The sequence below is a fragment of the Natator depressus genome, chromosome 18 (genome assembly GCF_965152275.1).
Source record: "Natator depressus isolate rNatDep1 chromosome 18, rNatDep2.hap1, whole genome shotgun sequence".
Classification (NCBI taxonomy): Eukaryota; Metazoa; Chordata; order Testudines; family Cheloniidae; genus Natator; species Natator depressus.
Window position 1 is genome coordinate 4732313 of NC_134251.1, and position 14831 is coordinate 4747143.

The following is a 14831-nucleotide window of genomic DNA, read 5'->3' on the forward strand; positions in this document are numbered from 1 at the left end:
GAGCATCCCGGTCCCCCAAGAGGTGGGGGAGCTCTGCTCAAGGTGGGGTTTGCAGTTACAAAGTTTGCACACAAAGCATTTCAGTGACTTCTTCAAAGCTGGTTTGTTTGAGGGAGGTCACGGGGAGGCCTTTCTGTCTCATTCCTCCTCCAGTTCTTCCCGCAAACACAAGCCAAGTTGTTTTCAAACGAATTCAAATGATTCACCTTTTGCTCCACAGACAAACTCCCCCGCCCCCCACCTTCTCCTTTGAAGATGCTCACAACATGTTGGACTTCTCAAGAGTAATTTTTGAGTGAAACAGAAAAAAGATATGCAAACGACAGACTCAGGCCCCTGAAGACCACAAGTCTGTCTAAGAGTTCTTCTAAAGCGTGCAGACGAGGCGGGCTGCCTTCTCTCGGAGTCAGTGCTGGAGAAGAGAGCCACGGAACGAGGGACTATTCCCCATCTGCTGCATAAATCGAACATTACTTCAGGCAGAATGAAAAATCAGAAGATACTTCAAAGGCATGTGCGCTCGCTATGTGTGTCAGAGCACAGCTCTCAGCATTCTGGGTTGCCCTCCCATTACAGATGAACTTTTGTACTCCATTAGACAGCCTTAAAAAGCATAAAACATAAGTTCATTTGCTTTTCAAGTTCTCTCCCCTCTCGCCCTGTCTCCTTTTGCAACATACAAAGTTGTCGGGATATTGGTGAACAAACAAGTACTTGTTTTGCTGGGGAAATTCTCTTCATCCTCCTTGGAAATACAATGCAGGCTCAGCAAGTCACTGTGTGTGCAGATAAGGGTCTCCATTCGCATCAGCAGAGGCAGGGCCCTTGTAAGATCAACATTGCCGTGTGTGTGTTCACCCCCGGGAAGAGCCCCAGCTCCTACCAGAAAGGAAAATGTCTTTGTGATACCCATTGTGTTGCGTTGGGCACTTGACGGACGGTTACAAATGGATTTGCAGTGGCTGAGATGGTATCGGGCTGGTTGACTACAAATTTCAAATTAAACTTTTTCCCATCAGGAAATGAAGTTTCATTGAAATTTTTCACGGAGACACGATTTTTTTCACGACTTGGGTTGAAATGTTTCATGTCTTGTCAAGGTTGATCTCAGCATCTGCCTGAGGAGCCATGGTGCCCCCTGGGAGTTGTAGTTCACACCCTCCCCCGTTCTTCCCTACGGTCTGGGCTCCCTGAGAGCTGATGACACACAGCAGACTCTCCCTGTGGCTGAGCTGCTGCAGTGCATCATGGGACTCCACAACAGGAACAGAATCTGTCCATGGGAGCGTAGCCCCTTCAGGAGGCCAGCTCATGGGCCGAGCTCCCTTAGCTCCCTTCCACAAACACACCCGCTGTATCTGCTCAGGGACTCTGCCCTAACGGCCGGGCCCATGTGCACGGGAGAGAGCAAGGGGGAAAGTGCCGTAGGCTCCACATTGGATGGGAACCTTCCGACAGAATTAACGGGATTCTATCCTTGCCAGACGATCCCTGAAGACGACTTCAAAAACAGCCCGATGGAAAGGCTCTCACTGTTGAGGACTTTCCCTAGGGCTGGAGAGTGAGTTTAATAGAAGCCCTTCACGTTTCTATAGAGCCCGGTTGATTTCATCCCTACTCCATTTTACAGGCCTTTCCCAAGGCCAGAGCTGGGAATGCAGCTTACCCCAGCAGAGAGTGCTGGAGCACATGGGCCTCCGGGTTTATAATAAGCCACAGAGAAACCTTACCAGTAAAACCCACTGCTAGTAGGAATCACAGCTGGGGCTCCAGGTCCCCCGCAGGGTCTGAATAACTCCCATTGACTCAGTCAGAGCCAGCCTAGAGCCTGGGTGAGGGGCACAGGCAGGAACCTGCCCTCTGGCTCATCCTTACAGTGCCCTCACGGCCTTACAGTGCCATGGGCAGCCCAAGGCAGCAAGAGCAGCAGTGGCATGACAGGACACGAAGCAGACAGGCTGTGGCTGTCAGCTCCGAGGAATCCAGTGCAATGCCAGGCAGAGGCCGGGTGCCATGGGGGCCAAAGTTCCTCTCTGGCATGGAGGAAAGCAGACCTCTAGGAAACAGGGAATGCAGCGCAAAGCAATGGGATTGCTGCTCTGTGGGAAGCAACCTGAGAGGGGTGCAGCCCTGTCACATTGCAGCAGACGATGCTGAACACTTGAGCAGTAGGCGCCATGGAGACCTGTCTGCATTGACCAGAGCTAGATCTGCCCCCAGGGAGCATTTCTCATTGGCGCAGATGCTCAGCAGTATGGGCCAAGCCCCAGAGCAGGACTCAGCAAACGGCGTTTCTCCCCCACGGTATTTCAGAAACACGGCTCTGTAGCCTAGACAGACCCAATGCTCTGGAAATGCCTCAGTGCCTACAAACACTGCACAAAGCCTGATCCCCCTTCTGGCCGCATTTCACGTACCACATTCTGGGTAATAACATGAAAGGACTCCATGGTGGTAAAACTAAACTGGCTCTTTATCAAGAGAACTATGTACAGAGGTGCCACAGCTGGGGCTGACATTCCTGCTGTGTGCACACAGACCGACTTCCTAGGCCCTCCTCCAAACCCTTCCTGCAACCTGTGCTCCTCCCTCCAAAGTCTGTTCTGGTTGCTGCAGCCAGCACTTGGTGTTTCATTTACACCTGTTAAAAATGGATGTAAAATGACGCCACTCAGACTTGGCGGCCTCAGGCACACACTGTGCGTTGATGTAAATGCTAATGCAATGTGGCAGGCCACAGATGATCATGCGCTAGGTCTCTGGAGGGGCTGCCTGTTGCCTCAGTGATGGATCCCACTTTGCCATTGAAATCTGTGGTGGGAAAGGAGATCCAGTGAAACCGTGTGTGTGTGAGCGAGACCGCGCAATGATAGTTTTATTAATTGGCAAGAGCAATTCCATGGCTGCCAATTGCATTTGTTCCCATGAGAAAAGCACCATCCAGGAATGGCAAAATCCCCCTAAAAATGGGGGCCACCAGTGCCCGAACCACAGCCCTGCCCTCCTGCACTGCCCCTTCTCCCCCGCTCTCACATTGCCCTTTCTCCCCGAGGCCCCACCCTCGCACTGTCCCTTCTTCCTGAAGCCCCATCCCCGTGTCTCCTCTTCCCCCGAGGCCCTGCCCCCATGCTGCCTCTTCCCCCCAACACCCTGCCCCCCACTCGCTCGTCTCCTCTTCACCCCCTTCCCTCCTTCGCTCACCCTTATGTAAGCAGTGTCAGGATGAGCTCCACCCTGACATCTGTGGTGAGGTGTGGCAAGTTGTGGAAAAGAACTTCAGGGGCTGATCTCATTTGCATAGGTGCACCCACCCCACCTAGAATGAGGCGATAGCTGCCCAAATGGTCACTTTGGCTGCTGTGGGATCCCCAGTGTCTCTGTTATTGGGGCAGGAAGAATAAATTGTTATTACCCTGATTACGGGAACTGTGCTTGGAACTGTACTTGGCCTTTTGTTATGATGGAGGGACTCACCATCAACTAAGTGGCACTCGCTAGGCAAGGGTCACGGGTTCCAAAACTGTGAATTGAGAGAGGTTGGGGACAAGTATTAATACTTGGTGGTGTGGGCCTCTTGGTGAGGGCCTTACATGCTAATTGCACTTCCCCCTCTCTCCACTGTGGCATATCAGAGCTAATTTTGATTTCATTAGAAGTCTAGTTACAGGCTGCTGAGCTCGCTTTGGGCTAATGGTGTATCAGCACTGAGGCTCCCCTACTACAAGCTGAATTCACCAAAGAGCTGAACTGACTAAGAGCTGAAATCACTGGGCGTTGTGTTAAGTAGTGGGGGGAGCCTGAAGATATAGAGTGGAGCAGTTTGTGGGACGGCTGGAGTGCCTTGTGGACAGGCTGGTGGAGCAGTTCATAGGATGGCAGGAGCTGCTGGTGGGATGTGGAGCAGTTTGTGGGACGGTGGGAGCTGCTGGTGGGCCGTGGAGTGGAGCGAAGGAGTTTGTGGGGCGGCTGGCAGAGCGGAGCGAAGGCCTATGGAGCTGTGGGGCGGTCAGCTTCAGATCATGTAAGGTGCCCCTTACCCCCGTCCCATCTCCACCCAGGTTGGGAGGTAAAGCTCCGCAGATAAACTTTAGAACTCTGGGGCTGCCCTGACCAGGGACAGAGACTTTTGGGTCATTGGACTTTTGGGACTTTGGGTGATTTGGGGTTGCTGGACTCAAGAACCAAAGGGAAAGGGCATGCCCCAATTTGCTTGGGGTGGGTTTTTTTTGCTCATGGGTTGTGTTATGAATCCTGTTGGTGGTGTTTCCCCAACATAATGCCACATTGTTTCTCTCTGTTATTAAAAGGCTTTTTGCTACACTCAGACTATGTGCTTGCGAGAGGGGAAGTATTGCCTCTTGGAGGCGCCCAGCGGGGGTGGTATATATTTGTCCCAGGTCACTGGGTGGGGGCTCGAGCCGGTTTGCATTGTGTTATTGGAATGGATCCCCTAGATATTGAACCCGGCCCTTGTTGCTGCCAACTCTGACAGGCAGAAGGGTTACACTTATGGCCCATAAAAAGTGGGGGGATGGCCTTCTGAGCCCCCCTGTTCCAGTGCCATCCAGTGTCGAGTCCCCTCCCCTGGAGTCCCCAACAGGCTGGGCCAGCTCCCTCACTGCATGAAAGTGGGAGGCTGAACATGTCTCACTCTGGATAAAAGTGCCAGCACTTCACCCAGCTGGCACGTGGAGCCACACCCAGCTGGCACGCGGAGCCACACCCAGCCGACATTCCCCAACCTGTGCTGGCACGAAAGGCCCACCCACCTACCCCAGCATCTCTGTGTCAGCCACAGCCTGCAGCCTGGCAGGGCGGTGAGATGAACAAGAATGGAAGGGGGAATTTCAGACTGGTCCTGATTTGGAGAATGCCTTTGTGGGGACATCCACCCCCACCCCCTTACATACACACAGGCCAGCACGGGACATGTGTGCTGCTTAATCCCATGTGTGCTCTCCAGCTACTGCTGAAGTGGGAGTTACGAGGGACCTAACCTTTGTCCTGGCTCTCTGCATGGGGAAATAGCCCCACATGTGCAGTGCCTGCAGCCCAGGTCTTGCCCAGCTGTGTGTGTGGGGAAGGCAATTAGCCAAGAGGAAAAGACCCACTCCCACCGGCGTCTTTCTGATCCTGCTCTTTTGCTTCCCAGGAGATACCTGCGCCTTAGACAGGGAGGGGTGGGAATGCCAGGCTAAGGCTGGCGGAGGAGGTAGAAATCCCCACCCCCATCCCAGCATTTTGCAGCCATTTCCAGAGGAGACGGTTTGCAGGGAATTACTAGGATCCTTCTAAGGCTCTGCCCCATGTATGAATCCCAGTGATGGCAAGTGGAGACCCTAGCTGCTCCTTTAACCGTAACCACATGTCCAGCAGAGGCGTGCATACGGGTGTGCCCAGGCACAAGCCCACCCTAATCAGGGCCGCCCCACGCTCAGAAAAGAAAAGAAAAGAAAAGAAAAAAAGAAAAGGGGGGTTGGACTGCCAGAGATGGTGGGCGGGGGAGTCCGGGGTAGGGCAGGAGCCCAGCCCGGCCTGGCCTGCCCTGGCCTGGCCTCTCTTCTCCGACTCGCTCTCCCCTGCGGGGCTAGAAGCTTGGCGGGGCTGCGCCCTGGGCTCTGTCCTGCTGCTCCGCAGCCGCCGGCAGCCAAGCTCCCGCCTCGTCCCCCAGCACGCCACGGACTCGGCCCTCCTCCGCTCCCTGGCCCCGGTCCGCGGTCTGCCGGGCAGGGAGAGGGGGCGTGGGGGGCAGGGCCTTGGGGAAGGGGGTGGAATCGGGGTATATTCCCCCCTCCAGCCCCCTGATGTGAACCACTCCGGGCAGGGGGCTGGGAGCACCCCCACGACCTCAGCCCACCTCCCCAGCGCTGACCTCTGCACCCCCGTCACACACCCCAGCCCTCTGCCCTGACTCCTGCACCCCCCAACCCTGACTCCTGCACCCCCCCACGACCCCAGCCCACCTCCCCAGCCCTGACCTCTGCAACCCACACACACACCCCAGCCCTCTGCCCTGACTCCTGCACCCCCCCACAACCCCAGCCCACCTCCCCAGCCCTGACCTCTGCACCCCGTCACACACCCCAGCCCTCTGCCCTGACTCCTGCACCCCCCAACCCTGACTCCTGCACCCCCCCACGACCCCAGCCCACCTCCCCAGCGCTGACCTCTGCACTCCCGTCACACACCCCAGCCCTCTGCCCTGACTCCTGCTCCCCCCCACGACCCCAGCCCACCTCCCCAGCCCTGACCTCTGCACCCCCGTCACACACCCCAGACCTCTGCCCTGACTCCTGCACCCCCCAACCCTGACTCCTGCACCCCCCCACGACCCCAGCCCACCTCCCCAGCCCTGACCTCTGCACCCCCGTCACACACCCCAGCCCTCTGCCCTGACTCCTGCACCCCCCAACCCTGACTCCTGCATCCCCCCACGACCCCAGCCCAGCTCCCCAGCCCTGACCTTTGCAACCCACACACACACACCCCAGCCCTCTGCCCTGACTCCTGCACCCCCCAACTCCAGCCCTGACTCCTGCACCCCCTCACACACCGTGCCCTGACTCCTGCACCCCCCTCCCACACACCCAGCCCCCAGCCCTGACTCCTGCACCCCCCTCCCACAACCTGCCCTGACTCCTGCAGCCCCCGCACGACCCCAGCCCACCTTTCCAGCCCTGACCTCTGCAACCCACACACACACCCCAGCCCTCTGCCCTGACTCCTGCACCCCCCCACACCCACGACCCCATCCCTGACTCCTGCACCTCCACACATACCCAGCCCCGCACATCCATGTCCTGACTCCTGCACCCCCCCCACATCCCTACCCCCACCCTGAGCACCAAACAGGGACTCCTGCGCCCTTCTGCCCACATATCCACCTGCACCCCTCGCACCAAATGGGAGCTGCCCTAGGTAAGCGCTAAACACTCCAACCTCCTGCCCCAACCCTGAGCCCTCTCCCTCATTCTAGCTCCTGGCCAGACCCTGCACCCTAGCCTGCTCCTTCACCCTAACTCCCTCCCAGACCCTGCATCCCCAGCCCTGTACTCAGTGCACCCCCACCCTCAGCTCAGTGCGGAGAGAGACAAAAAAAATGAGCTAGAACCAGGGAGAAGGTAGGTACCCGCTCTATGTGGGTGGGAGTGGGGGGGGGATACTGTTTACCCCCCCCCAGCCCTGCTGCACTTGCAGTTTACCCCCAGCCCCTCCCTTGCTCCAGGGACCAACCCTAGCTCCCGCCCCGCTGTGCTTTTGCCCCCAGCCCCTGCCTTGCTCCCGGCCCCTGCCTTGCTCCAGTCAGCAGGGACTAATCCTCCCCCCATGCCCCACTGTGCTCCTCTTGCCCCTGGCCCCTGCCTCACTCCAGCTGGTGACCAATCCCCCCTATGCCCCGCTGTGCTGTTGCCCCTGGCCCCTGCCTTGCTCCAGCTGGGGACCAATCCTTCCCCCTGTCCCCACCATGCCCAGCTATTCGAGTGGATAAAAATCAATGACTAAAACAAAAATCAAAAATATCAGATTTTTGTATTTAAATTAGATTTTTGAGGAAAAAACATATCTAAAGATAGTTTTAATTAAGATACATTATATCTCATCATGGAATAGAGATTATAAAATTCTAATTCTATAGTATGAGACGATATATTCATGTAATGTTTAAGAAAAGTTTTGTAAATGAGTTCTAATAGTTCATGGATTAGGGACCCAATCTTATGGGGTTCCACAGGCTTCTGTATAGCTTATTTAGGTTAATCTTTCTATCTACCCACTGGGACTCAGTGCTCAGTCGAGAAGATACCATCAGAAATGCTTAGTTTTCCAGTTGTATTATGATGTATTATGCAATAAGCGCCGAATTGCGTAACATAGCTGTAGAAATGTCTAGAAAGCCCGCGTTCACTCGCAGCATGCGTCCCCACTACTGCGGTGTCACATTACCATTGGTCCTCCCCTCCCCCTCCGACTACTATTCTAGAAAATTCTTTGACCTATATAAGCGGCCGCGTCAGGCGGGCCCAGCGCAGCATCTACAGTGTTTGTAATCTTTGTTGCGTGTACTCTATTGAAATAGCATAACAAGCCCGTGGCTTTGTCTTAATTCAATCGTATGATATCCCCTTTTAATTTTAAAATATGGATCGTTCGTTGTTAAGATAAGAAAAGGAGCAGACAAACTGAATTATAATGAATGTGCTGACAGTAGTCCAAATACCTCGGACTCCTCAGTTAAGAACTGACATGGAGAAGTTTTTGCCTTCCTCTGCAGCGTGGGGCATGGGTCACTTGCTGGAGGATTCTCTGCACCTTGAAGTCTTTAAACCATGATTTGAGGACTTCGATATCTCAGACATAAGTTAGGTGTTTGTTACAGGAGTTGGTGGGTGAGATTCCGTGGCCTGCGTTGTGCAGGAGGTCAGACTAGATGATCATAATGGTCCCTTCTGACCTTAAAGTCTAAATCTATAATGCCGTACCAGTTCCAGTGCATGCAATAAGCTGAGTAATCACCAACAGAAACAGACTTTGACTCTTAGCCTTGGTCTACACTAGGAGTTGAGGTCGAATTTTTAGACTTAAAGGGTTCTTAAAATCGATTTCCTTACTCCACCCCCGACAAGGGGATTAGCGCTGAAATCAGCTTTGCTGGGTCGAATTTGGAGTACTGTGGACACAATTAGACAGTACTGGCCTCCGGGAGCTATCCCAGAGTGCTCCATTGTGACCGCTCTGGACAGCACTCTCAACTCAGATGCACTGGCCAGGTAGACAGGAAAAGGCCCGCGAACTTTTGAATTTCAATTTCCTGTTTGGCCAGCGTGGCAAGCTGCAGATGACCATGCAGAGCTCATCAGCAGAGGTGACCATGATGGAGTCTCAGAATCGCAAAAGAGCTCCAGCATGGACTGAACGGGAGGTACGGGATCTGATCACTGTGTGGGGAGAGGAATCTGTGCTATCAGAACTCCGTTCCAGTTTTCGAAATGCCAAAACATTTGTAAAATCTCCCAGGGCATGAAGGACAGAGGCCATAACAGGGACCCGAAGCAGTGCCGCGTGAAACTTAAGGAGCTGAGGCAAGCCTACCAGAAAACCAGAGCGGCAAACAGCCGCTCCGGGTCAGAGCCCCAAACATGCCGCTTCTATGATGAGCTGCATGCCATTTTAGGGGGTTCAGCCACCACTACCCCAGCCGTGTTGTTTGACTCCTTCAATGGAGATGGAGGCAATACGGAAGCAGGTTTTGGGGACGAAGAAGATGATGATGATGAGGAGGTTGTAGATAGCTCACAGCAAGCAAGTGGAGAAACCGGTTTTCCTGACAGCCAGGAACTGTTTCTCACCCTGGACCTGGAGCCAGTACCCCCCGAACCCACCCAAGGCTGCCTCCTGGACCCAGCAGGTGGAGAAGGGACCTCCGGTGAGTGTACCTTTTAAAATACTATACACGGTTTAAAAGCAAGCATGTGAAAGGATTACTTTGCCCTGGCATTCGCGGCTCTCCTGGATATACTCCCAAAGCCTTTGCAAAAGGTTTCTGGGGAGGGCAGACTTATTGCGTCCTTCATGGTAGGACACTTTACCACTCCAGGCCAGTAACACGTACTCGGGAATCATTGTACAACAAAGCATTGCAGTGTATGTTTGCTGGCGTTCAAACAACATCCGTTCTTTATCTCTCTGTGTTATCCTCAGGAGAGTGAGATATAACCCATGGTCACCTGGTTGAAATAGGGTGCTTTTCTTAAGGGGACATTCAGAGGTGCCCATTCCTGCTGGGCTGTTAGCCTGTAGCTGAACAGAAATGTTCCCCGCTGTTAGCCACGGGGGGGTGGGATGGGGGGCTAGCCACACGGTGGGGGGAGGCCTCGGAACAAAAGCACATGTGCGATGTATGTAATGTTAACAGCAAGTTTTACCGTGAAAGAGTGTACCCATTATTCTACAGAAAGTGTCTTTTTAAATACCACTGTCCCTTTTTTTTTCTCCACCAGCTGCATGTGTTTCAAGGATCACAGGATCTTCTCCTTCCCAGAGGCTAGCAAAGATTAGAAGGCGAAAAAAACATACTCGCGATGAAATGTTCTCTGAGCTCATGCTGTCCTCCCACACTGACAGAGCACAGATGAATGCGTGGAGGCAGACAATGTCAGAGTGCAGGAAAGCACAAAATGACCGGGAGGAGAGGTGGCAGGCTGAAGAGAGTAAGTGGCGGGCTGAAGAGAGGGCTGAAGCTGAAAGGTGGCGGCAGCGTGATGAGAGGAGGCAGGATTCAATGCTGAGGCTGCTGGGGGATCAAACTAATATGCTCCAGCGTATGGTTGAGCTGCAGAAAAGGCAGTAGGAGCACAGACCACCGCTACAGCCCCTGTGTAACCAACTGCCCTCCTCTCCAAGTTCCATAGCCTCCTCACCCAGACGCCCAACAACGCGGTGCGGGGGCCTCCGGCCACCCAGCCACTCCACCCCAGAGCACTGCCCAAGCAACAGAAGGCTGGCATTCAATAAGTTTTAAACTTTTAAACTTTTAAAGTGCTGTGTGGCCTTGTCCTTCCCTCCTCCACCACCCCTCCTGGGCTACCTTGGTAATTATCCCCCTATTTGTGTGATGAATGAATAAAGAATGCATGAATTTGAAGCAACAGTGACTTTATTGCCTCTGCAAGTGGTGATCGAAGGGAGGAGGGAAGGGTGGTTAGCTTACAGGGAAGTAGAGTGAAGCAAGGGGTGGGGGGTTTCATCAAGGAAAAACAAACAGAACTTTCACACCATAGCCTGGCCAGTCATGAAACTGGTTTTCAAAGCTTCTCTCATGCGCACCGCGCCCTCCTGTGCTCTTCTAACCGCCCTGGTGTCTGGCTGTGCGTAACCAGCAGCCAGGCGATTTGCTTCAACCTCCCACCCCACCATAAACGTCTCCCCCTTACTCTCAAAGATATTGTGGAGCGCACAGCAACCAGTAATAACAGTGGGAATATTGGTTTCGCTGAGGTCTAACCGAGTCAGTAAACTTCACCACCGTGCTTTTAAACGTCCAAATGCACATTCTACCGCCATTCTGCACTTGCTCAGCCTGTAGTTGAACAGCTCCTGACTACTGTCCAGGGTGCCTGTGTACGGCTTCTTGAGCCATGGCATTAAGGGGTAGGCTGGGTCCCCAAGGATAACTATAGGCATTTCAACATCCCCAACAGTTATTTTCTGGTCTGGGAATAAAGTCTCTTCCTACAGCTTTTGAAACAGACCAGAGTTCCTGAAGATGCGAGCGTCATGTACCTTTCCCAGCCATCCCATGTTGATGTTGGGGAAACGTCCCTTGTGATCCACCAGTGCTTGCAGCACTATTGAAAAGTACCCCTTGTGGTTTATGTACTCACCGGCTTGGTGCTCCGGTGCCAAGATAGGGATATGGGTTCCGTCTATGGCCCCACCACAGTTAGGGAATCCCATTGCAGCAAAGCCATCCACTATGACCTGCACATTTCCCAGAGTCACTACCCTTGATATCAGCAGATCTTTGATTGCGTTGGCTACTTGCATCACAGCAGCCCAACAGTAGATTTGCCCACTCCAAATTGATTCCCGACTGACCGGTAGCTGTCTGGCGTTGCAAGCTTCCACAGGGCTATTTCCACTCGCTTCTCAGCTGTGAGGGCTGCTCTCATCTTGGTATTCTTGCACCTCAGGACAGGGGAAAGCAAGTCACAAAGTTCCATGAAAGTGTCCTTACGCATGCGAAAGTTTTGCAGCCACTGGGAATCGTCCCAGACCTGCAACACTATGCAGTCCCACCAGTCTGTGCTTGTTTCCTGAGCCCAGAATCAGCGTTCCACAGCATGAACCTGCCCCATTAGCACCATGATGCCCACATTGCCAGGGCCCATGCTTTGAGAGAAGTCTGTGTCCATGTCCTCATCACTCTCGTCACCGCACTGACGTCACCTACTCACCCGGTTTCGCTTTGCCAGGTTCTGGTGCTGCATATACTGCTGGATAATGCGCGTGGTGTTTAATGTGCTCCTAATTGCCAAAGTGAGCTGAGCGGGCTCCATGCTTGCCGTAGTATGGCGTCTGCACAGAAAAAAGGTACGGAATGATTGTCTGCCGTTGCCCTGACGGAGGGAGGGGTGACTGACGACATGGCTTACAGGGTTGGCTTACAGGGAATTAAAATCAACAAAGGGGGTGGCTTTGCGAGAAACAGAATGGCCCCCTCAAGGATAGAACTCAAAACTGGGTTTAGAAGGCCATAGATTTCACGGAGGGAGGGAGGAGAAAATGAATACAAAACAAATCTGGTCTATTTCTTGTTTTGATCCACTTCATCTGTCTTTATACATCTTGCTGGCAGCAGACTGTGCAGTATGACCGCTAGCCATTGTCATCTCCTGGGTGCTCGGCAGAAGACGGTGCAGTATGACGGCTGGCCATCCTCTTCTGCTGGCTGCTGATTAAAAGACAGTGCACTGCCGGTAGGACTGAATCATCATGAAATGACACTTAAAAGGGAAATGACCTGGCTGAGTCACTCCCATGTTTGCCCAGGCGCCCCGACCTCATCGAGGTCAGTTAAAAGAGCATCCTGGACTACGTTGACGACGGCTACCAGTCATACTGCACTGTCTGCTGCCAAAAGGCAATAAACTGTTGCTGTGTAGCAATGCAGTACCGTGTCTGCCAGCACCCAGGAGACATACGGTGACGGTGAGCTGAGCGGGCTCCATGCTTGCCGTGGTATGGCGTCTGCATGGGTAACTCAAGAAAAAAGGCGCAAAACGATTGTCTGCCGTTGCTTTCACAGAGGGAGGGAGGGAAGGGGGGCCTGATGACATGTACCCAGAACCACCCGCAACAATATTTTAGCCCCATCAGGCACTGAGATTTCTACACAGAATTCAAATGGGCAGCAGAGATTGCGGGAACTGTGGGATAGCTATCCATAGGGCAACGCTCCGGAAGTCAATGGTTGCCTCAGTACTGTGGACACACTCAACTGACTAATGCACTTAGAGCATTTGTGTGGGGACACACACAATCGACTGTATAAAAACGCTTTCTAAAAACTGAGTTCTATAAATTTGACCTAATTTTGTAGTGTAGACATACCCCTAGTTCAGGTCAGTGTAGTTCCTATTCAAAGTCATCAAACATTCCATCTGATGACCTGGTCTGTGATATCCAAAAAATAGATTAGAACGCCAGTCTCGATTATCTAGAGGTCCTTATCAACCTAGATTAAGTATGTTTCCTAGAAGTAAAATAGGGAATAAACAAAGAAGTTTTCAGTCCGATTGGTATGAAAAGTATAGGTAGTTAGAATATAGCCCATCAAAGGACGCAGCATTTTGCTTTTACTGCCGTTTCGTCTCCTCTAATGATGCAGCAAACAAAGGTCACACTTATCCAGCATTTATTGATAAGGGATTCAGAAACTGGCATAGGGCTAACGAACGTTTTAAAAACCACCAACTGTCAAAATCTCATGTGTTGAGCTGCTCTTCATGGTCAAGTTTTAATGAAGGGAAACCTACTGATGTATTGTTGGATGAGGGCAAACAGGCTTATCTGTCTAAACAAGAAGAACGGTGCCATAACCGAAATGTAATGGAGCGACTGATTGACATTGCTCTGTGATTGGCAAAAGGTGGGAGACCATTCAGGGGTCACAGTGAAAAAGCTGACACTTTTGAGAGAGGTTTATTTCTAAATCTTGTCAATATGCTCCAAAAATATGATCCCGTAATGGCAAAGCATGTGCACCTGTCTCCTCAAAACGCTACCTATCTGAGTAATCGCATCCAAAATGATTTAATTGTAGCCTTGCACAATGTTGTGCAACAAAAGGTTGTGCCTTCACTAAATGGAAAAATGGTCTCAATAATTGCCGACGACACTCCTGACTGTGGACACCATGAGCAGATGTCCATTGTGGTGCGATATTTTGACAATGAAAAACATAGTCCAGTTGAACATTTTGTGTCTGTTCAGAGACTATTAACTGTTGATGCTCAGTCTATTTTTGACCAGTTAAATGACGTCCTTGGCATTCTTAAAATTGACGGGTCATCAGTGATGTCTGTCTGTTTTGATGGCTCATCAGCTAAGTCTGGATGTACTGCGGGAGTTCAAATGAAATGTAAAGAAAGAAACAGTGAAATACTCTATGTACACTGCTATGTGCATTGTTTGAACCTCGTCCTAGAAGATGCATGCACTGCAAGTAAACAGAACTGTCTTTGATTTTTTTCGTGTTATTCAGGCTCTTTATGCCTTCATGCAGGGGAGTCCTGTGCAACATGCAGTAATGGAGAAGATTTCACAAGAAGTAGGATCCCAGTTGAAGACTTTGAAGTCCCTGTCAAACACAAGATGGGCATGCAAAGCAGAAGCAGTGGCTGCTGTAAAACAAAACTACTCCATCATTTTACAAGCTTTACAAGAGATTATCGAAACAACTGGCCTTGTTGACGCTAAAATAAAAGCCAGGGGTCTTATCCATGAACTAAATTCATTCAAGTTCCTCTTTGCCCTTCACATGATGGACCCTATTCTCCAGGTGATGGTAAAAGTGAGTAAGGCTCTTCAAGCTCCAGATCTCAACTTATTTACTGCAATGACAGGGGTGAAAAGCTTGTGTAACTCTTTGGCTGTGATGAGAAGTGGCCCAGAATATTTTCAATCTATTTTCAATGACAGTGTGAAAATGTGTGTAGAGAATGATATATCTATTCCTCCAGTTAAGAAGAGAAAAACGTCCATTCGTATCGATGACGCATTTGAGTCCCAGCATCTCTTTGATACAAAAGAGGAGCAGGAGAGAATAACTT

The 14831-nt window shown here is 51.9% G+C and overlaps 1 long non-coding RNA gene across 1 annotated transcript in view; it reads left to right on the plus strand.

Moving 5' to 3' along the window:
• Positions 1-10641, plus strand: part of LOC141974335 (uncharacterized) — a 75919-nt gene extending 65278 nt beyond the window's left edge. Inside the window, exon 3 of the long non-coding RNA XR_012635734.1 lies at positions 9999-10641. This is a non-coding gene — a long non-coding RNA (uncharacterized LOC141974335). The remainder of the gene's footprint in view (positions 1-9998) is intronic.
• The last annotated feature ends 4190 nt before the right edge of the window (positions 10642-14831 follow it).